At 41.1% G+C, this 23,265-nt stretch overlaps 1 long non-coding RNA gene across 1 annotated transcript; it reads right to left on the bottom strand.

The window, feature by feature from the left end:
• Positions 1-2,996: 2,996 nt before the first annotated feature.
• On the bottom strand, positions 2,997-14,341 carry LOC308631874. The gene is made up of 3 exons (XR_014018364.1): positions 14,203-14,341; positions 5,210-5,867; positions 2,997-3,269 (listed from the first exon to the last, which is right to left on the bottom strand). It is a non-coding gene; the product is annotated as an uncharacterized lncRNA (long non-coding RNA).
• Positions 14,342-23,265: the final 8,924 nt, after the last annotated feature.

The raw sequence follows: 23,265 nt of genomic DNA, 5'->3' as shown, positions 1-23,265 counted from the left end.
CCTACCATGATTCTCTGCCTCATCAAAGGCCGTCAATCAGTGGAGTCAAGCAACCATAGACTGAAATCTCTGAATCTGTGAGCCCAAAGAAGTTTTTTCTCCCTGAAGTTGTTTTCCTCAGTCATGTTGTCACAGCAATGGAAAGCTGACTAACACAATTGGTTGTAGGATTTCTTTATGTACTTTGATTATATGCATTTTGGATATCTTTTCTCACTCTTTAACCTATATTTTCATGTTCTCTCTGTTATCTTTGGTTCAGCAGGATTTTTATATTAATGATATCAGGTGTATAGTTTTTTCTGATTGGGTGTGTCCTTTCTGTATATTTCCTCATCTGAGGATCTTAAAACATATTTTCCTAAATTTTTCTAATATATTAAGCATTTTCATTTTCACATTTATGTCTAATCTATCAAGAATTATTTGAGGATGATGTGACATAATAATCTAATTTTATTTTTTTGCTGTAATGAACGTCTAGTTGACATAGCCTCATGAATTTGGGTTACACAGTCTACTTCAAAGGCATTGTCTCTTTCTAGAAAGAAAGAGTTCTGGAAATCCTAAATTTTTCTCGTGAGGAAAATCTGTAGGTTATACGCCAAAACTGTGCCACTTTATGTAAGAGACATGAACATCTGCAGATTTGGGGATCCACAAAAAACCAATCCCCTGCAGATATAAGAGAAAGGTGAATAGTCCCAGCACTGTAATGTGCCAGTGACTTTGTGTGGTCTTCTTGTCAGAGAAGAGCCATTATCTTTTTTGTTTGTTTGTTTCCTTTATAACATCTGGTCTTAAACCCCTTGTGATCATGAAGCCTAAACATTTGATTGCTATGTTGGATGTATGGATTTTTTTCCTGGCCATTCTATCCTTACTCTTGCACGTATGAACGAAGGCACAAAGTGTTAATCCTTGTTTTTATTTTTTGCTTGTTTTTAAAGCTGGGGGTGGAACCCAAGGCCTTGTGTATGCTAAGCACACAAACTCCAAAGCTGAACTACTTTCCCGGCCTGCTTTTGTTTTTAGGATGCATTCATTCCCAAAAGATCCCAAGAGAGAAAATAGTCACGCAGGATCAGGAGACAACCTAGGAGAAGAATTAGACCCTGACAGCACTAGGAGACGATGGTGAGGTGCTGGGAGCGGGAACTCAGACAGTGCAAAGTGGGTCAGGCCCTTTGGAAAAGGGCTTGAGAGTTTCTTCTAGAGTTAAGCACACTTGCCATACGACCCAGCAGTCCCACTCCTGGTTTTGACTTCCATGAGTCAGCTTTGTATCACTGTAACTCAAATACTTGACAAGAGCAACTTAGAAGAGGAAAAGTTTGTTTTGGATCACGATTTTGGAGGTTCAGTCCTCCGTTGACCAACTCCATTGCTCTGGGCCTGAGATGAGGTAGAATATCATGACAGATGGGCATGGTGGAGGACAGCAGCTCACCTCCTGATGGACAGGTAGCAGTGATGGGGGAGGAGCCAGAGAGAAGAGAAGCCCTTCCATCCCCCGTTTCAGCCACGCCTCACCTGCCTACAGTTACTACCCATTCAGATGATTCATCCATCAAATGGATCGATGAACTGATTAGGTTAATCATTTCACCTCTGAAAATTCCTGCATGAACACTGGAGCTTTAGGAGGACACCTCATTTCCTAACCACGACAGTCCCCTAGAGAAACGAAAAGTCGTTTTCACACAGAACCTGGCATAGGCTTTCCTTGTACCAACCCTAAGCTGGAAACAACCCAAATGCCTTTCAGTGAGTGAATGGGTAAAACAACTGTGACATGGCTCTGCTATGAAACTCTACTCTGCAAGAGAAAGAAACAAGCTACTGAAACCCACAACCACTCAGAGCAGCTCAAAGCCATTATGTTGGGTGAAAGAAGCCTGGCTCAAAATATCACGTGATTCAAAACTGGGGTGATAGAGGGGTTCTGAGCAGACTCGTGTTCTCTTCGCTCAGTCCATCCATTACGTTTCTTAGGACCCGATGACATTCTTTTCTCATTTTCTTCAGATCTGAACTAATATAAGTTCCTCAGTTTTGTGACTCGAGTGACAGGGTGTGATAGTCTGGACCTAGAGCAGCCCTCAAAGGCGCATGGGTTGAAGGTTTGGTCCGCACTGTGGCAAAGTTCAGAGGTGGGATCTGGGGAAGCTACTGGATCCCAAAGGCTCCGAGCTCCTCCCTGGTTGGATCCACTGATACATTTAGGAGGAGGGACCTGTTTGAAGGGAGTGGATCCCTGGGGTCATGTCCTTGGGGACTTGGTCTTGTCCCTGATCCCTTCCATTCTGATTCCTGGCCACTATAAGGTGAGCATCTGCTCTGCCACGCCTTCCCCATCATGATGTGGTGCCTTACCACAGGCCCAGAAATAATGCGGCCAGCTGACCTTGGAATGAAACATTTGAAACTATGAGCCTAAATGAATCTTTCCTCCTGTAAGTTGATTTTCTCAGGTATTTTGTCACAGTGACAAAAAGTCGACTAACACATCCAGAGTAGTATTCTCACACTTTGAGAAGTTTTACTGGTCAACCTTAATATATTCTTCTTTATATTCTCCAGGCAGAAATGCAAGGAGACAAAGATTCCCCAGGGTGAGCTCCCTGAAGTTGAGCAGTTGCTGACTTAGCCTGATCTCTGCTGGTACACTCCTGCTTATTCTTTGGGTTTTTTATTTGCTTTCTTTCCCCTATGGATTGGGTTAGACCTCCATTGAATTTTGACCTAGATTTGTTTTCTAATCTCCGGCTCCATGCCTTTTCTGCTCAGTTTTTCACAGTCCTCTTGTAGGTGGGAGGTTCTCCTCTTAAATATGACTTTAATTCTAGAGAGTGTTTCTGCAGTGTGGCCTCATTTTCCTGTTAATATGAGATTCTCTCCATGGGCATCACCAACTTGATAGCACCAACCAACCAGTCCCAGAGGTCACAGACAGCCAAATCAAATTATTCCAAGCACTCAGTTTATTAAGCAAATTGGAAACACACAGGGAGACACTGTGGCAAGGAAATCGGGTTAGTTAGCTGATGGATAGGGTACAAGCAGTCATTCCTGTGGTATGTCTGTCTTCTTTTTTTGTCACACCAGCTGTCCCTGTGGGTGACATCATTTGGACTCAGAGTCAAGATTTGAGCTGGGGGTCCAATCACAGCAGATGCCTGGGCCTGATAGGGCAGGGACCTTTTAAGGCTTGTCAATCAGCCTGATGAGCAGCCAGGGGTTTTATTTGCATTTCTTAGACAGCAGATCTAAGGAAATCAGAAAGAACCAGAGAGGGTGTCAGAGATGGGCATTGAATATTTAGAGCTTTAAGTGCCTCCGCTCTTTGGAGTCATGAACTTTAGGTGTCTCTTAGTTTTTCTCTTTCTTTCTATCGGTGTTCAACAGGCTCTGCTTATTAATTACTTTTCTGTATCTAACATAACTTAGGAATTTTGCCTGTCTACCAAGCTACCTGCTTTCTAGCTACTTCTCACATCTTAAGCTTCCTCCTTTCCAATGTTTTTTCTCTTCTCACTGCCCTCTGCTACCCTCACCGCAACCTGTTGAAAAACGGGGCTGGAGAAGGGGAGGAAGCCAACATCCGTTTTTGAGTTATCTCATGTTTGCCTGTATTACGTTTATTACTATGGGGGGCTTTCTATCTGGCTCATACCAGGCTCCAGAAAATCACCCACTTTCTCAGTGACTGAGGACAGGACAACAGCAACAGCTGCTGTAACTATTTCCCTCCTCGTCTTTGAGGGGAGCTGATGCCTAAGACTCAAGGCGCAGAGGAACAATGGATACCTGCATGCTTCTGCAGATAGGTAGATCCCAGAGAAGAGGGTGGGGAAAGCCGCAAGCCACAAAGCTAGTCCTGCTGGCTCCCAATGACCCATCACGCTGGTCACTTCTCTTCCCTGGGACAAACTGAAGAAAATGGAAATGGAGAGAGGCCAGAGGGTCCCTCGGGGACCTTTATCTTGTGATAGTAGCACCAGCAGCACAATAGGCCACAGAGTCCAGTGTGCCCCCAGCTGAGAGCAGTCGGGAGGGGAAGCTGGCCCCTGATGGTCCTCCCTTCTCTGCTTACGCTCCATGTCCAGGCTGAGGCCTGACCACTGCTGTAGCAACTTTCAGAATGTGGAGAAGTGTATCAGAAAACAGAGAGGCCCCCAGATACTGGTGAATGTTCGCAATGTCTCTTTCTGCCCCATAGGCATCATTAAAATACTTGAACATAAGCTGTAGGCATATTTTGCCCCAAAGTATTTTGTTGTGTATCTCGATGAGACATGTCTCCCTTTCTCCTGTAGAATTGCAATGTGAGCTGCAAACATTATGTCATTTTTGCCGTCAAACCTGTGTGCATCTTTTAAAAGAACTTTTCCTTTAGAATGACACAATAACACGGTCATTCTCATATTACAAAAAAGTAACAATTTCCCAGAATCTCCAATATCAAGTCATACTGAGGCTTTCCAATTAACTCAAGACTTGTTTTTGTGTGTGTGTGTGTAAATACCAGGATCCAGTTAAAGACTCTGTACTGTATCGTCTAGTACAATCTCATAATAAAAAATTTGCCTTCTTTGCACCCATATACCTTTTTATATGATTTTAACTTTTTGCAGTGTAGGGCCCATTATCTTATTGAATGTTCTACCTTCTGGACTGATCTGTTTTTCTCCTTATGGAACTATTTCATTTCTTCTTCTACTTCATCTATCCATAACTCAGAAGGTACATAGAAAAATTTCCCTAGTCAGCTTTTTCCCTGCTGAGACCAAAAAACTTGACAAGAACAATTGGAAGAGGAACAGTTTATCTCAGGGCTCCCAGTTTCAGAGGTCTAGGTCCATAAACGGCTGACTCCATTCTTTGGGGCCCGAGGTGAGGCAGAATATCATGGCAGAAGAGTGTGGAGGAGGAAAGCAGCTCAGGACACAGTACCAGAAAGGAGAGAGAGAGAGAGAGAGAGAGAGAGAGAGAGAGAGAGAGAGAGGGAGGGAGAACTGTACTCAACAAGGAAAAAATAAATACCCCAAAGCCTTGCTCCTAAGGACCCACCTCCTCCAGACGTGCCTTACCTGCCTACAGTTACCACCCAGTTAATTCCTCTCAGTGGTTAATGCGCTGATTAGGTTAATTAGGTAATGCACTGATTACCCAGTTATAACCTCTGAACTTTCTTGCATTGTCTCACCTGAGCTTTCGGGGGTACCTCATGGCTAAACCATAACCCCTGGTATCAGGCTAGCCACGTCAGCAAGGACACTTCATGAGGACTAGTATCAAGACCATATTTCCTCACATTGGAAAGAGCTGCTGTCTGTCCTGCAACCCTCAGTGCTGCCGGCCCTGGTCACGGCCAGGCCTTCCGAGAAGACCGCATCTCCCCAGTTTCTAAGTCATCTGTGCAGTGAGAGTTCAGCACCGCATCAGCTCCCCGCAAAAGCTTCAGAAAGCATTTTTAAAAAGCAAGATTAATTTCTACTTGTAATTCTCCCAGGCAGTGAACTTTCAAAAAAATAGAGAGAAGCTATGCAAATTAAGCTGGCCGATGGGGCCAGTTGACTGCATGTCTGAAGTTAGTCCGGATCCTGTTTATGATGGGTCTCCTTCCATTCTTCTCCCATGGTTGAGCCTTGCCTGGGTCTGTGTGATGCACAGGTCTCTACGTTTTGCCTCTCCTTTAAAATGTTGTTTATAGGCTTCTTCCTGATCCTAAATGTGGACTTCTTCCAGGCCCCATCCAAGTCATTGTCCTCTTCATTCTTGACGCACACTCTTGGGAAGACATTATCCACATCTGTGGTGTTGACTGTCATCTATAAGCTGGTGAGTCACAGAACACAGTGGATCTGTTGGGGTTCACCGAGGAAGGAGAGAGGGAAGGAAGGAGGGAGGGAGGGAGGGAGGGAGGGAGAGAGAGAGAGAGAGAGAGAGAGAGAGAGAGAGAGAGAGAGAGAGAGAGGTGTTTACTTTAAGGAATTGGCTCTCACAGTTAAGAAGGCATGAACCACCCACGCCTGGATGGCCATATGTGGTTTTTGGGTTTCCCCACTTCAGCAAAAAATATAACAGAACTGAAGGTAAAAAGGTTAAGGAGGAAAAAAAATTAAGAAAACGATGATCCAGAGGCTAAAGGCAAGTGAGAATATTCTGGGTGCTTTCATCATCTCCTCAGTATCTTTCCTATCTGAAGTCTAATGAAAAGCTGGGCACTTTTTATTTCATATAATTTTAATTTTATTTCATTTTTGCAATGCTGGGAATGAAACCCAGGGCCTGAGGCATGCTAAGCATGTGCCCTACCACTGAACTATAACCCTGATCCACTGTTTGGTTTTTTTTGTTTGTTTGTTTGTTTGTTTGTTTTGGTATCAGGGTTGAATCCAGGGATGTTTTACCACTAAGCTACATCCTCAGCCCTTTTTAAAAATTTTTATTTTGAGACAGGATATCACTAAGTTGCTTAGGGCCTTACTAAGTGCTTGAGGCTGGCCTCAAACTTGTGATTCTCCTGCCTCAGCCTCCCAAGTTGCTGGGATTATAGGCCACAGTTTTCATTTTTAAGGAAAATTTTGAGACAGGTTATCTACTTATCTGTGTCCCCCGCCCAGGTAAAACATTTTTGCTACTTATTTAAAAGTGAAGATTCTCATTTAACTTGGTTCAGTAAATCCTTTAAAAATAATATAGCTTCATGAAGAATGTCTCTAATATATCCATTAAAATATTAGTAAAAAGTGCTACCATTTATTCAGTGCACCATCTAAACTGCTTGGTCACTAAAACACAAGAAAACCAAGACTTGGAAAGACAAGAACACATAAAAAGTGACACAGCTGAGCCTGGCATGGTGGTGCACGCCTGCAAGCCCAGCCATCTGGGAGACTGAGGCAGAACGATTGCAAGTTCAAGGCCAGTCTCATCAACTTAGTGAGGCTCTAAGCAACTTAGCAAGACCCTGTCTCAAAATAAAAACGGTTAGGGATGTGGTGCAGTGGTTAAATACCCTGAGTTCAACGACAGCCAAGATGTTGTCCAGGTTTGTTAGACACCAGGGTTACACTTTAATCTCATATGCCCTTTGGATTCTAACTTTGCCAGGCTCCTTTTCGGTAGTTTCCTCTCCTGTGGATCCAAGGTCAAGGGGCCAGCCACATCTGGTGAGGGCCTTCTTGCTGGTGGGAACTCTCTGCAGAATCCCAAGACACAGGGCATCACATGGTAAGGTAGATCGAGTATTCTGGGTGGGTCCTTTTCTGATTCTGATATACACCAATGTCAAAATAGAGGCTTCTCCGTCTTGATCTCAATCTAATCTTTTAAAAGTGTAAAAGAAGTATGGTTTATTCAAGCATGAAGAATAGAAAACAGAACTCTTGCAGGGCAGGAGGGGACCTGATAGTGGGTTGCCAACCACATCTAATCTTTTTTTAGGGGGAGGTAAGAATTTTATTTCATTTTAAATTTTTATTTGTTTTAATTAGTTATACACGACAGTAGAATGCACTTATAATACTTTGATATATCATACATAGATGGAATTCATCTAATCTTAATTACCTCTCAAAGGCCTCACTTCCAAATACAGTTAACATATAACTCCTTGAGGGCTAAGTCTCAACCTGAGTTTTTTTTTTCCAGTACTGGGGATTGAACTCAGGGGTGCTCTACCACTGACCAATATCCCCCAGTTCTTTATATTTTTTTATTTTGAATTGTCCAGGCTGGCCTCAAACTTACAATCCTCCTGCCTCTGCCTCCCAAGTCACCATGGTACGACACCATGCCCAGCCCAAGGCATAATGTGAGTTTTGAATGGAACAAACACCCAGATAGCATCTCTAGCAGATCCCGTTTCTGTTCACCTCCCTTCATCGACTTAGAACACAGAACTAAGACACAGATTTTGCGACATGAAATATTTCTAGAATAAGACAATGTGGCCTTTTTGACTTTTAAATCAAATTTATTTTAAAAAGCTAAGTTGTATTTTTAATTCTTCTTCCTTTCTCTTAAAAAAATCTTAAGACTACAGTTGAAAGAACATGAGACACATTTATTTGCCTCTTATATTTACCCATTGTTAACTTTAGTTTTTCTAAATAAGTTGCAGACATCACGACAACTAAGTTCTAAAGCATGTGTCCAATATAAACCCTAAAAACTATTTTATAGTACCATCTGCATTTCAAAATTTCTCAGCCTTTTATAGCTATCTTTTCTCCAATATATGGTATTGCCACCAAAATAGACATGTAGACCAACGGTACAGAATAGAAGACACACAGACAAACCCACATAAATAGTTATCTATCTATCAATTTATTCACTTGCTTATTTTGGTGGTGGGGATTGAATCCAAGGCCTTGCCTATGCTAAGCATGTGTCCTACCACAGAGCTACACCATATCTCCAAGTAGGTTGTTTTGAGTGGATTATCCTTGGCTACAAAGGCGATAACAAGGATGACATCAGTCCAAGGCTGGATAGGCAGTTGTTGGACAAGTAGGTGTTTCCTGTGTCAGGCTGCAGTGGCTTTTGTGTGAGGTTGTGTTTCTGCTACGGTCTTGGGTGATGGTTCTTGGCACCAGGCATGCATGCAAGAGACCTCCTTCGTCAACTCTCAGATTTATTTAAGCCTTGGCATAAGCCACTGTTTTGATTCCGAGAGTTCTCACACTAGAAAACATAGTTCTTTTTTTTTTTTATTGGTTGTTCACAACATTACAAAGCTCTTGACATATCATATTTCATACATTAGATTGATGTGGGTTATGAACTCCCAATTTTTACCTTAAATGCAGATTGCAGAATCACATCGGTTACACATCCACAATTTTACATAATGCCCTAATAGTAATTGTTGTATTCTGCTACCTTTCCTATCCCCTACTATCTAGAAAACATAGTTCTATTCTCAGCTTTTTGCATGATTTCATTTTCACATCCAAGGGTCTTTAAGGTGCATTACAGGAATCAGGGTGTAGCTCGGTGTTAGAGCATGTGTATTTCTCTTTCCTATCCTGTAGCTGTCCTGTGTCACCACTCGAGTGCCTTCCATGTGTAGTACAGGCTGGATCTCCCTACTCTTCTGATTCAGAATCTTCAACAGCTCCTCATGTCTGACGGGAGAAAGTTCAAATATTTTGCATGGGGAATTCTTCCTTGGGATGCCAAACTTCCCCTGCTTCATGTTTAAGCATGGTTTATTTATTAATAAATTTAGGGCTGAATTATTACACACGTACAGTGAAGCAAAGGGTGATACACAACTCAGTGACTTTTCACGAAGTGAACCCGCTCAAGTCAGCATCCTGAAAGCCTTTCTCGTTCCTCCTCCCAAGTGACTCATCTCATTCCTCCTCCTTTTTCTATTGCAGTGCTGGGGGTAGCACCCAGCATGTCATGCTAGGCACATACTTTACCCCTGAGCCACACCCCAGCCTCCCTTGACTTCCGACACCATAGATTAGTGGGCTCTTTCAAAACTCTTACATAAATGGAATTCTAGAATGAGTATTATTTGAAACCTGACTTCTTTTGTGTAATATTTTATTTGTCAGATTTATCCAGGAAAACTTTTGTGTCTCTTTAGATTTTTCATGTTTTGTCATATAACACTCATGGTATGAATATACTGAGATTTGTTTTTCTCTTTTATCATTGATGCATATTTGGATTTCTAGCCTTTGCTATTATGAAAAATGCTGCTATGAACATTCATGTTCAGGTTTTGTGTGGACACATTTTTATATCTACCAGGTGTGCATCTAAAAGCACAGTTGCTGAGTCAGAAAGATACATGTGCTCATCTTGAGTAGTTGCTGACAAATTGTTTTTCAAAGTGATTGTAACCATTTACGTTCTAACCAACACCATATGAAGTTCCACCTGCCAACACTTGGTATTTCCAGCTTTTTCAACCTAACCATTCTGGTATGTGTATAATAGAACTCGTGGTGGTTTTAATCTGCATTTCTCTGATAATAAAGAGTGTTGAACACTTTTTTCATAGGCTCATTAGCCGAATCGATATGGTCTTGTGTGAAGTCTGTTCTATCGTGATGTATTTGTAGGAGTTTAGTGTATTCTATTCTGGCTCCTCTGTGGGTTGTGTGTATTGATAGAGATCTTCTCCTAGTCTGAAATTGTCTTCACTCATGGGGGCATTTTGATGACTAGAAGTTCCTAATCTCAGTGCAGACCACTTCCTGGGAATTCTTCATCCAGGATTTTCATGTCAGATGCCAAAGTAACTTTCTTGGCCTTTCCTCCATGCATGGCAGCCTCAGATGAATTTACCCACTGACAGGGAAGGGGATTCACAGACATCCTTCCTTTTTCTATCAGGAGAGATCTCTCTCTTGGACTTCACAGCCAACTTCCATCACTTCTCTCTGGAGAATCAGGTCCCACCTCTACTCCTAGCTGCAAAGGAGCCCAGCACTGTATTTTGTGTGTTCCTGCCTGTGTGTTGTGGGGATGGCAAGAGAGACAGGCACTGGAAAGGGCTATTGGGTGACTGTATTAATCAGCGTTCTTCAGAAAAACAGAACCAGTAGGAAATATCTATATCTATATCTATATTTATCTATCTGGGTGCATTGACTCAATTGTTTCCAGGGCATCCTTTGGACACCAAAATCCACAGATGCTCAAAACCCCTACATAAAATAGTGTAGAACTTGCATATAACCAACACACACCTTCTCATATGATTTAAATGATCTAGATTATTTATGGTATCTAATATAATATTAATGTCATGTGAACAGCAGTTATACTATTTTTCTTCAAATATTTTCAGTCCAGGGTTGTTTGAGCCAGCAGATTCAGAACATCCTCATAGATATACCCAGAAATAAGCTATTTGGACATCCCTTAGCCCAGTTCAGTTGACATGTAAAATTAACTATTCAGTTACATATTAACAATGTCTGGGGAACAAAGAAAGAAAGTAATTTGATCTTCTTGCTCTCACAAGCAAATGGAAAGCATGTTATTTACCACACATACCTCTACCCAACGAAATATGTTGGTTATATATAATCTTGAACTGTTAATTGTAATTCCACTGAATTTACATCATGAAAATGAGATAGCATGATGTGTTACTGATAACAGTAAAATGGGTGTGAAAATTCCTCCATATGGAGTCTCCATATGTGCATATATTTAAGTATAGATTTGAATACATAAGCATTTTTAATAAGGAAAAATACACACTAAACTCCTCAGTATTGGTCACCTTGGGAGCATCAGAAGGGGTAGCTTAACATTTTCTTCCTCTACATCCAGATCATATTGATTTGATATTTCTATAACTTTAAAAACATTGTGGAAACCTCTTTTTCTATTTGAATCTTGTTTGAGCCAAACACCATTTGCCAAGTATGAACTGCTTCCGCTTATCATTATTAATGGTGCTGCATTCATGCAATGTCCTGCTGTTGGAAACCACTGGGACCCTCACAACGCTGGATTTGTGGAGAGGACCGACTGTGTAGGAGGCTTGTCAGAAGTATGAAAACCTGCCAAGTCCTTATTAAGCAAAATTAAGCAAGTCACTGTTAGGAGCTTCCTAAGTACAAGTCCTAACCCCTGGCACTTCAGAATCTGACTGTATCTGGAGTTACTGTCTTTAAAGAGGTCTTTTCATTACAGTTAGGCCATTAGCGTGGGTTTAAACCCACTCTCACTGATACCTTAATAAAAAAGAGGAAATTAGGACACAGGTATGTACAGAAGGAGGACTGGGTCAGGACACGGGGAGAAGAGGAGATCTGCAAGCCCAGGAGAGAGGCCTCAGGATGAAGCACACTGCACACAACTTGATTTTGGACTTCCAGCCTCCAGAACAGTGATAAAATAAATTTATCTTTTTTAAGTCACTCAGTCCATAGTACTTTTGTTTGAGGTGCTGGGAATGGAACTAGGGCCTCGTTCATGCCAGAAAAGCACTCTGCACTGATGTACACCCCTAGTCCTGTATCACCTTGTTATGGCAACCCTGAGTCACTAATATGGTCACCTAATACTCATATATGGTATGTCTTCTCTCTAGCAGGATGTTCAAAAACAAAGACTACTGTCTCATATTTATGCTTAACCATTTGTTTAATGCTTCATCTTTTAACCATTAAAAGTTGTTCCATATTCTTTGCTTTTTTATCCTTAGTAATCCAGCATACTGAGATTAGTCCGATATCCTGATTTTCCAAATAAGGGAACCAAGACATAGAGGGATTAAGTGACTCCATCAAAATTTCATAACAAGGGGTCTCCAGAATCATCAGTTTATCCCTTCCAACTTATCAAATGGAGTATTTCATAATAACTCTCTCAGATGATGCTTATTTCCAAATATATCACCTTAAGTCAGCCAATCCATACTGAGCAACCCGTGTGTGCTGATCCTTCTCAGGAGTTGAGAATATGATGCTGGAGAACATGGCCTCCGTGGGGACCAGAACACGGTGGCCAGACCGGACTGTAGCAAGGGGATAGTGGGAGGGTGGCATTCCAAGCATGGAGGAAGAAGTCTGGCCTTGGCCATATATGTCAGTGGTACCCAGATCTCTCCATTTCTTTTATCAGGTTTAAAACAAAATAATTAATAGAAAGCTGACACCATATTGTTGAATATTCGTTTTATTAAGTAAAAAAAAAACCCAAACTACTATTGCCCACAATTCAACCTCAATTTATATAAGGAACAACACCAAAATGGTAGGGGAATTATATTATCTTTTTAAAGACTTGGAATATGTTTAGCATTATGAAAAAATGGAGTATTCTCCATTGTTAACTCATTTTAGCAGGATAGATTTTGGAGGACTGTTCCTTCTCAAACTTGAATGAGCACCTGTGAATCACCCTGGAGGATTTTGTGAGAATGCAGATTCAAGTTCTTGTTGAGGCCTGAGTTTCTGTGTTTCTCGTAGCTTCTATGTCAGGTTCTTCCTAGAGCTCAGATCATACCTTGAGTAGCAAAGGTCAGTCTATATAGTTAGAAACCAGAAGATTGGCTTGATCACATTGGTATTTTGAGAAATTAAATCAGAGCAAGAAGGAGGACATCAGCCAGCCAAGAACCAGGTTCTCACCATAAACTGAATCTGCCTGAACCCTGGAATTCCCAGCCTCCAGAACTGTGAGAAAACAAATTTATATTATTTAACACACACACACACACACACACACACACACACACGAGGTTAAACCAGACAGACACATGTAAAACTGGTTGTAAATGATTTGCAACTGCATTTAACCCCACAGCAAAAGTTCTGTGGATGTATATTCTGTGGGGTTTGAGAGACGGCATTAATTTAGTTCGCTGATCCTCTGACTCATATCAGGAATTCCTGAACTGGCAGGAGTAATTCACTAAATACGCATTCTTTGAATTTATTATGTATGTATCTTCCCTGATTTAATATTTTTGTCTTAGTGTAGAAATAGAAATTTGGTAGAATCCTTTTAAGTAAGTAAGATGTTTCAATAACAGAAATATCTCCAGCAAAAAAATAAAATGACTTAAAATTTTTGGAAATAAAGCCAGTGGTTGATTTGGAGCCATATTTTCCTGAGGTCTTGAGGAATAACTGGGGCACATGCATGGATAACAGCCTGTTCTATGCCAGGCCTATTAGAAATCAATAGCAGAGCTGATATTCTTGAAGCTTCTGTTACTACTATAGATCCAAATCCAGGCAAGCTGTTCTCATTGCACAGAAAATAAATGTAATAATAATTAGCATACTTACCTTCATGCCTTAATAAGGATTCACTCATGAACATTCATAAAAGGGAAAAGGATGTTTAAAATGCTCTATTTAAAATGATTAATCTTTTTGTTATATCAGATACCTGAGAAAGTAAGAGCAGATGGCAAATTTAGTATCTTACAAATGTTGTTAAGGCTCTGGAATCCAAGGTAGAAAATTGCAAAGTAGAATAACTTGGGAGACATGTGTAAATGTAAAGAAGATCTAAGCTCAGAGCCCAGACAGAATTCCTTAAAAGTTTAATCTAGAGAGATTTCTCACATAGATTTAATAGGTGGTTTTTTTCTCTCTCTTAAAGCTGATTTGAACACCAGCTTTCAAAGGATGTATAGCTTTTCAAGGGGATCTTAAATTCTTTGGATATGTAGTCTATCCATTATCTAACATATGGTACCTCGAATGAACGCAATTCTTGATGTAGTCCAAGCCCAACTTTATGTGATTTCCCACTGACTCATTAACTTCACTTGGTCGTGGAAGAAAAACCAGACAGGCTGGTGGTTTTCCTGCTGTCCTTTAGGTAACACACGAGGCTTAGGCGACTTCTGAAACAAAAACAAGTTCAATTTCAAAATACAGTACAGATGTCAAAAAAGAGTTAAAAACTAAAAAATACCTATTAAGGCTATATTATCAATCATAATCCAAGTAGGTGAGAAGAAATTGAAAGAATACAAGATGCATGGATATCGTTAAAATTTAGAAACATTTAAGAGTCTAGAAGGGAGGCACTAAGTTATGCCATTTATTTATTTAGTTATTTTAATTTGGGGAGGTGGTACTGGGGATTGAACTCAGGGCACTGGAGCACTGAGCCACATCCCCAGCCCTATTTTGTATTTTATTTAGAGACCGGGTCTCACTGAGTTGCATAGCACCTTGCTGAGGCTGGCTTTGAACTTGGCAATCCTCCTGCCTTAGCATCCTGAGCCACTGGGATTACAAGTTTGTGCCACTGTGCCTGCCTAAACTATACTTTTTAAAGATAAAAATAAATTAACTCTCCTAGTTAAACTGATCAAGTATACAAAGAGCTATTATGGCTCACACAGACCTGTGGTCTCTACTTGGGTTCAGGACAATGTTCAGGATATTCACACAATTAACCTCTGAGATGCAGAGAGAATATTGGAATTTCTGTTTACATTTAGTTGTCCAAAAAATAATATACATTAAGTTCCACTGATGCTTACAGTTATAACTGACGTTAGCACCTGTATATTCTCTCTCATCATACACATGCATGCCCATATACATATATAAAATCTAGATACATATGCATACATACATACATACATACATAATAGATATTATATATATATATATATATATATATATATGTGGCTGGATAGATAGATAAATAATGGCTCAATTGGTAGGTGAATAGATGATAGGTAGATAAGTAGATAGATGTTAGATAATGGATAGGTAGGTAGGTAGGTAGGTAGCTGTACTAATTTTACTTTATTTATTTTTTACAGCTAGGACTATAGAATAAACAAACAAACAAACAAACAAAAGTTGAAACTCTCTTGTCTAAAATAAATACCAGGACATTTTTGTTTTGCATTTCCAGAGTCTGGTCATATGACTTTATTTGTCTTCAAGGGGTACAATCTAATTTTTAGATGGAAAGATCACTAACCTATGTTATCTGTAAAATGATTATCTTATGAACTCAGTCTTAAGTTTCTTGCATCAGAGTTTGTTTTCAATAACGTTGTGGGAATGGCAACCCCTGTTTCTGCAGGAGAAAACATGCATAGCCGCCCAGGCAGGCGAGTGTTAGAGAAGCCAGGGAATTTGGAGCTGCTAGGTTTTGGGGTAATGAAGACCATCTTTGCAGAGTAGGGAGGAGCTGAACTCTTTCACCAAGCAGAAGCCTAATAATGGAATAATAGGGTTGCAGGGGGAGATGTGCACTAATTAAGGGGAGCGGGCTCTGAGATCTCCTCACTGCCTCAATTCCCTTCCCTTGCCTCCTGGAGGCCAAGTAGCTCCTGGCCTCCAGGGCTCCATGAAGAACTGACAGTAGTGTGAAATGGTGGCTTTCATTACTTTTCTTTGGCTGATTCCTAGAATATGAGATTTTTACACTGTGAATGGAAACATATGAAGATAAATATTTTAAAAATTTGCAATTAGACTTGCCACCTACAATACATTGCTATGTCATCCATTTCCTCATTTGGAAAGTTGACTAATGTCCAGTGAGTGAGTGCTTCACTCCAGGATGGTTGTAACCAAAGCTTTAGGATTCACAGGTCATAGATGAGTCTGAAATAGTATTAGCCAAAATGTTAAGGGTCAAGGTAGTTAGACCTTTGTTCTGGGTAAGAGAGACTTATAAAGTTTTTTAAAGGCAGGTAAAACAACAAATTAATAACAGATAGGTGATGTCACTCAGCATGGGCTTTTAGGAGCTCATTCTGCAGCAGGGGGCATGGTGGCATAAATGGTCCTGACCCTTGGCAGTAAGGGACTACGGTAGCAGCCAACAGGCATTGGCAATTATGGCCTAAACAAAGGCAGGGAAATATTTATTGTGCTTTGTCCATTCCCATTTCTGCCTTTAAAAGCACTGCTGGTTCAGAAATAAGGTTGTGTGTGTAGTGATTAGGAGTGTGGCTCTTGAAAACTCAGTGTGGATTCCTCACCTACCAGCTCCGTAAGCTTGGGCAAGTGATTTCACAATTCCCTGCTGAACTCTGCAAAGGGCCGTACTCCCCCAAGTACAGTAGGTGTTGGCAGCATTTTATAAAAGCCCAGAATACAGTACAGAGGCCCCTTTCCTGCCATTTCTCTTTCCAAGGTTTCAGTTACTCTCATTCAATTACAAAAAAAAAAAAAAAAAAAAATTATTAAATAGAGAATTCCAGAAATAAAAAAAAAAAATCCTAGGTTTTAAATTGTATAGCATTCTGAGCAACATGATGAAATTGTGAGCTGACTCACTAGGGATGTGAATCATCCTTTTGTTCAGGGTGTCCATGCCCTGTATACTGGTAGTCACTTAGTAGCCATCTCAGATTTTTAAATTTTAACGATATACAGATCGACTGTTGTAGCAAAATAGTGCTTGTGGTTAATGAATCCTTATTTTATTTAATAATAGCCCCAAAGCACAAGAGTAGTGATGCTGGCAATTCACATATGCCTATCACAAAAAAGACCTATTGTTTGTCCATTCTCTATTATACTTTCATAATACACATAAATACACATTTCCGTATGTTTAAATTTTTGGTACTCCATTCAGGGCACTTAGATATAGGAGAACTTGGCAGAAAAGACAGGAAGTGACAAGAATAGCAGTTTCAGCAATTGCTGGTATTTTCTGCTTGGCCATTGCTTATTGCTTTTATCAGCTATTATATCACATTTTTATCCATCATAGAACATTCTGGCCAGAGGTTAATTTACTTTCAGATTTAAGCAATATGAAGAGTGAGCCTTTTCTAGATTCTTCCTTATCACATGACTCTAAAGAGGTATACAGATGATTCCTCCTATCTGGAGAAATGAGTTTTCTTATGTGTTTTGTAAACCCGGTCTTAGTTTGCACGTTCACAGCAAGTGAAGTGGAGAATATGGACAGTTATTATCATGTTTTTCTAAAAAGACACTCATTTACAATATCAAAGGATTCTAAATTCTTTCACCTGAATTTTCCAGATAATTACCCCAATTTTGTTGTGAAGTGATGTGTGAATGATTTTAGATGCCACTTGGGGTATAGAACACAAAATCTGCTACTGATGGAAGAAGTTAAAAGTAATTTGTAATATTTATTATGTTTTGTGGAAGACAAATACAAACTAGTCTTCAGTAATCCTGGATCAGACCATTCATGTTGTTGAAGTGTTCAGAAGGCTAATATAATATATATAATATGGACACATAAGAAAATTTCAGCTACATCCAAAAGATTTCCACAGTCATATCTCAGTATCCTGGGGGATTGGCTCCAGGACCCCCAAGGAGACCCAAATCCATGGATATTCAAGCCTTGTATATAAAATGGCATATTTGTGTATTCCTTCACATATTTCGTCATCTCTGAATTACTTACAATAATGCAACATAAATGCACAGAAATAATTTGATACTGCATTATTTAGGGAATCATGATGAGAAAGTGTCGTCACATGTTCAGGACAGACAAAATTTACCCCCAAATATTTTCCATCCATAGTTGGTAGAGTTTGCAGATGTGGAACCCTGAGGTCAGAGTTTACAGATGAGGAACCCTCAGGTCAAGGTGTGCATGTCACACCTTGTAGTGACACGGTTTTCAGTTTTTAGGGGAGGAAAGATAAGTGAATTTAGGATGGTCCACCGGTGTTAGTCCCGAATTTGGAATGGCTTCAAAGTGCCCTGTGCAGTGTGTGCTGAGGAGACAGAGGGCTCATTTCTGCTCAGCTCTTTGGCCTGACGTATGATCCTGAAGCATAGTTATTCTAAAGCTATCCAGATAAGACTGCTTGGTGGAAAGTGGTGTTGGTGTGGTAGTTTGGGAGTTCTAGCCACTTCTGGGGCAGGAGAACCATTGACTCCTCCCTTTCCATCTCTGTTTCGTTCTTCTCACCTTTTCTTCCTACCTACACCACTTTCTCTTTTCTCCTCTAAATGCTTATAGTTTTCCATTTGTTCTTTGAATAAACTACTATCTACTAAGAGAAAGAACAAGTTCAATGGAAGGCATTGGCTCCATGGCACATTTTGGGGGCATTTCAGTTTTGTGACATGATGCGTGAAGGTGTTCCGGAATGTTCCTCAGCCCTGTTGGGACAGGTGGGTGACTCAATAGCAGCTGGGATCAGTGACTGTCACCAGTTTTCACAGGGCACTCTCATAGCTGGCCATGCTGTCTCATCATGAAACAATTCTGAAAAGCCTGGAGAGCAAAGCCCTGAATGGCTTCGTGTGTGTGTGTGTGAGTATATGTGTGTGTGAGTGTGTGTGTGTGTGTGTGTGTGTATGTGTGTTTATACAAACTAAGATGGCTACAATGTCACCAGGCCATGTAACCTTGTGGGACCACCATCACCCACAAGGTCTGCGGTTGACTACAACATTGCTACGTGGTGCGTAACTAAGGTCATCCCTTCCCAATGCAAGTGTTCCATTTATCCTCTAACTCAGGTTAATTGATAAAATGTCCTTAGCTCCTTGCCCATGGTTATAGCTCTGTCCTCTGAGTTCCTTTGGTGGGCATAATCTTTTCTACATATCCTACCTCTCAAGAGTGTGTTTTATTGACTGTTGTTGCTTTTAGTGTTTTTGTCTGTCACGTGCAAATTTAAAACTTCAACAAGAGGGAATGTCTTGTTTTGTGATGTCCCTCCCCCAGCATGTGGCACAGAGCTTGGTCTCCATGGGGCAGTGCATCTTCCTGATAATTAGTTTGCAGTCTAGATAAGATATTCTCTGAGTCTTAGCAGCATGGGCTGTCCAAGGCCAAGTCTCCTTCCAGATTCAGCCACTCCTCAGGGGTGTCAGCCTTGGTGGTTATGGTCTTTGGCTCCTTCTGCATTCAGGTATGCTGTCTGGCTCGGCTGACCCAAATACAGTCTAGCAGACAGACAAAAATGAACCTGTGAAGAGGACTGCAAGTTCAAGGCCAGCCTCGGCAACTTAGTGAGGCCCTAAGCAACTTTGTGACACTCTGTCTCAAAATAAAAATACATAAATAAAGAGCTCTGGGGATGTTGCTCATTGGTTAAGCACCTCTGTGTTCAATTCCTGGTGTGTGTGTGTGTGTGTGTGTGTGTGTGTGTGTGTGTATAAATCCACCTACAAAAGCATGTGTGTGCCTAATAAAACTTTCTAAAAATCTGAGAAGGAAATGGAAGAAGTATTTTGCCTGTTTCCATTCAACAGTGGAAACAGTTTCAAATCACACAGTTGTCTTAGTAGGTCCTGCAGGTGCCTACCCACTGGGTGGCTGCACTGGCCCGTGTGCTAGGTGGGGTCCTGCCTCAGCCCCTGACTCCTCTTTTCTCCTTTCAAAAGTAACCCTGAGCTCTGCCCTTCCCTACCGCCTAAAAATCACACAAGCAGGCACCACCACCTATTTCTCTCCCTTTCTCTACAAAGTGACTCCCCAGGCACCTGCCGATCTCATTGTTTTTAGAGGGTTTTTTTTTTGTGACCCCCAGTAAGGTATTCAAAGTTCCTTTCTCAGAAACTTCCCTCTCCCACTGGAAATATGACAAAACTGTTAAAATATAACTTTTTTATGAAAATCTTGTTACATGACAAGAATTGTTTACTTCAGGGTTATCAATGTCCCTTTTGTTAAATTGCTATGCTATCGTTAAAAGACCTCCTTTCCCCTTTTTTCTGGGTTGCTCATGCTGCTACAATGTCCCATCTCTGTTAGCTCTTGAATTCTTTCCTTGTGTCCACTAGAATCAGCATATACCAGTATCAGTATATATATCAGGATATGGACTCCCTCTGTGGTCAAGATTACTAACATCTTCAAATTGGTCATATTCCAAACGTCTTTCCCACAAAACATCCTAGTTCACTTTTCTAATAAGACTGTAGTTCATAATTCTAAATTTTCTCTGATTTCTTCATCCTTCCTGGTGTTGTGAGTATCCCAATAACTTCTCATCTGTGGCAATTGTTCCTCATTTTCTGGGGGCAGGAGTGGCTGATAAGGGGACATGGCACAAATCATCCTGGTGATCTTATGGCTTCTTAAGCAGCTCCGGTCCCTGTCCTAACACAAACTAAAAACCAGGCAGGTGGTGCTGCTGATTCTCATTTTTGAAGGATGATGTCTAGTTTTATAAAAACAAGCTGAATAACTACCAGTTTTAAAAACAAGTCTAACATAATATTTTTATTATAAAATAGTAGTTCACAATGGCAATGTGATATAAAGATCCACCGATGAAGGATTAGAGTTCAGGGGGAAAAAAGTGTGGATATCCACACGAGGTGGAAGATGTCCATTTTGTTAGCTGGGAATACTCGCTCCTTGGAGATAAAAAAATAAAATATCATACCATGAAAAGTAGAAGCTTAAACAGCAGTTTTACTAACTCCCGAGAAAAGCCACTGTGGATATTTTTTAAAGATTTTCTCCTGTCCTCCCACAGGCTTGGAACTCCTCAGCCTCCTATCAAACCAAAGAACCTCAGAGAAGTTTTCCTGGCCTTCGTTTCCCAGCAACACCACACTGTCCTCTTGGATAACAATAGCTTCCCTTTATCCGTGATTACAGATACCTACAGGCAACCTTCATCTGAAAATATTAATGGAAAGTTCCAGAAATATTGAATTTTTAAAAAAAAAATTACGGCGTATGAATTATTCTGCTTTATTATTGTTTGCTAGACTCTTCCTGAATTCATAAATTAAAATTCATCATAGGTATGTGTAGGAAAAATCATAGTCTCTATAGGAGGCAGTACTGTTCATGGTTTCAGACATCTATCTACAGGAGTCTTGGAACATAAAACCCCTGCAGATCAACAGGGACTACTGCATTCTACTTTATAAAAAGAGCATAGTAATAATAATTTTTTAAAAACCTAACCACCAAAACTTCCCGTTGACATACTGTTGGACACAGGGCAGGAACACTGCACGGCAGGCTACAGGGGCCAGGAGGAACCACACTCCACAGGAGGAGCGGCTGGCCATCAGGGTGCGTGGCCCCATTTGCTCCTTGATGGGCAGTTTCTGCAGCTGTGTCTGCATCAACCCCCAGACTCCCTGCGGGCTCCTCCTGGGGCCCTTAGGCAGCACCTTAGTATGATGCCCAGCTGTGGCTTTCTCTGGCTACCTTGATCAACCCGAGTAGCCACATTTCTGAAATTAATCATTCTTTCTTTCTTCATCTCAGTGCTGATCACACCTAGGGCTGACTGAACAGCCTGCTACCACCAAACCACATCCCTAGCCTCCTTTCTGGAAATTCCTGAGATTTTGGAGTTCTGAGGTTTCCATTTCTCGTGGTTGAATAGTCATGGATGTACTTGGTTTTAAGCACATTTTCTGCCATTTGACGGGGGCTCTGTGGGCAGAGAGGAGAAGCAGTAGTACTTCTCCGTTGGCAACAACAACAAAAAAAAGTGTTACTGTGTCATTTTGCATTTCTCTGTTTCCTGGCTGGTTTATGGCACCCCTTTTATTTTTAAGGAGTAACTTTCTAGTTATCATCCCAGGGATGAGGTAGATCCTTGACAAGATAAGACTTGCTGACACTAAAGAAGAGAGTTCAAATCATGACATCCAGGTGTGATATGCAAGATGGTCACTAAATACTCAATAGGAGGTGCCAGCTGGACAGGAGAGGCACATCTGTAGTCCCGGCACTAGGGAGGCTGAGTCAGGAGGTTCATTTGAGCATAGAAGTTTGAGAGTAGCCTGGGTAACATAGCATGATCCTGTGTATTGAATCAAAGACCAGGAAAAAGCAAACAAACAAATAAAAAAACCAAGCCCCTGGCAAATTAGGTAGGTGCTATGGTCCAGGTAAGCACTTTGCTTTTGCACTGCTCCAAGAGTTACAAAGTTCTTCCTGAAAACTCGGTATTTTCCTTTCTTGCTGTCACCCATTTGTAGTATCCTTTTCAGGACCTCAGAAGGCCATACCCTTCTCTAGATAACTTACCAAATGTTGTATTAGCCCTTTCTCCTATTTATGTGAAATCCCCCATCTCCTTTGGAATGTTTTCTGTTGTACCTTTTATCAAACAGGTCCCTTAGGGACAGAGGACTTGGTTTGGACCCTGCCTGCATTAACACAACCCGACTCTCCATAGTGCCTTGACTCACAGCAAGCTTAAAAAAAACAAAAGTGCCTCCCCTTATTGTTTTTCTCCTTATCATGAATTCACATAGTATTTTTTTTTTCTCTCTTGTTATGTCGAGGATTGAACCCAGAGCCTTGTGCATGCTAAGCAAGTACTCTAACACTGAGCACCCTCAGCCCCCCGGATGGTCTTTTTTAAAATGTAGGAACCAGACTTTACATTGCACCTGTGTCATAGTTGACGCTTTTTGATTCATCTCATCCATTCTGGGCTGTGAAAGGCTTTCAGGTCCTGACTCTTTACAACATTCACAGAGGAGTCAGCCTCAGGCCTCCTCCGGCTGCCTGTAAAATACTGAAGAGAGAGGCCCAAGGCCAAGCCAGGCCACACATGCTCTAGCAGCCCAGAGAATTAGGAGAGAAAAGTGGCAGCTGTGGCCAAAGGACAAAAGTGCATGGCGTGTGTGTGTGCGCTATCGTCACTCCCTTTAACGCAAAGCACCATGCTTTGCAAAATATGAAAGTGCGAGAGACACAACATGTCCCAAATCGGGCCTTGGCTTGCAGTGGCAGTCAGAAAGACCATGGCCCCTCTAAATGGGATGCTCTGTTGGGCTCTACCTGTCTCTATTTTCTGCCCAACATGGTGCAGGTACAGAGTGAGGACTGAGTCACTGTGCA

This window comes from Spermophilus citellus (assembly GCF_964194105.1).
Source record: "Spermophilus citellus genome assembly, chromosome: 12".
Lineage (NCBI taxonomy): Eukaryota > Metazoa > Chordata > Mammalia > Rodentia > Sciuridae > Spermophilus > Spermophilus citellus.
This window is presented reverse-complemented; position numbering and strand designations above follow the sequence as displayed.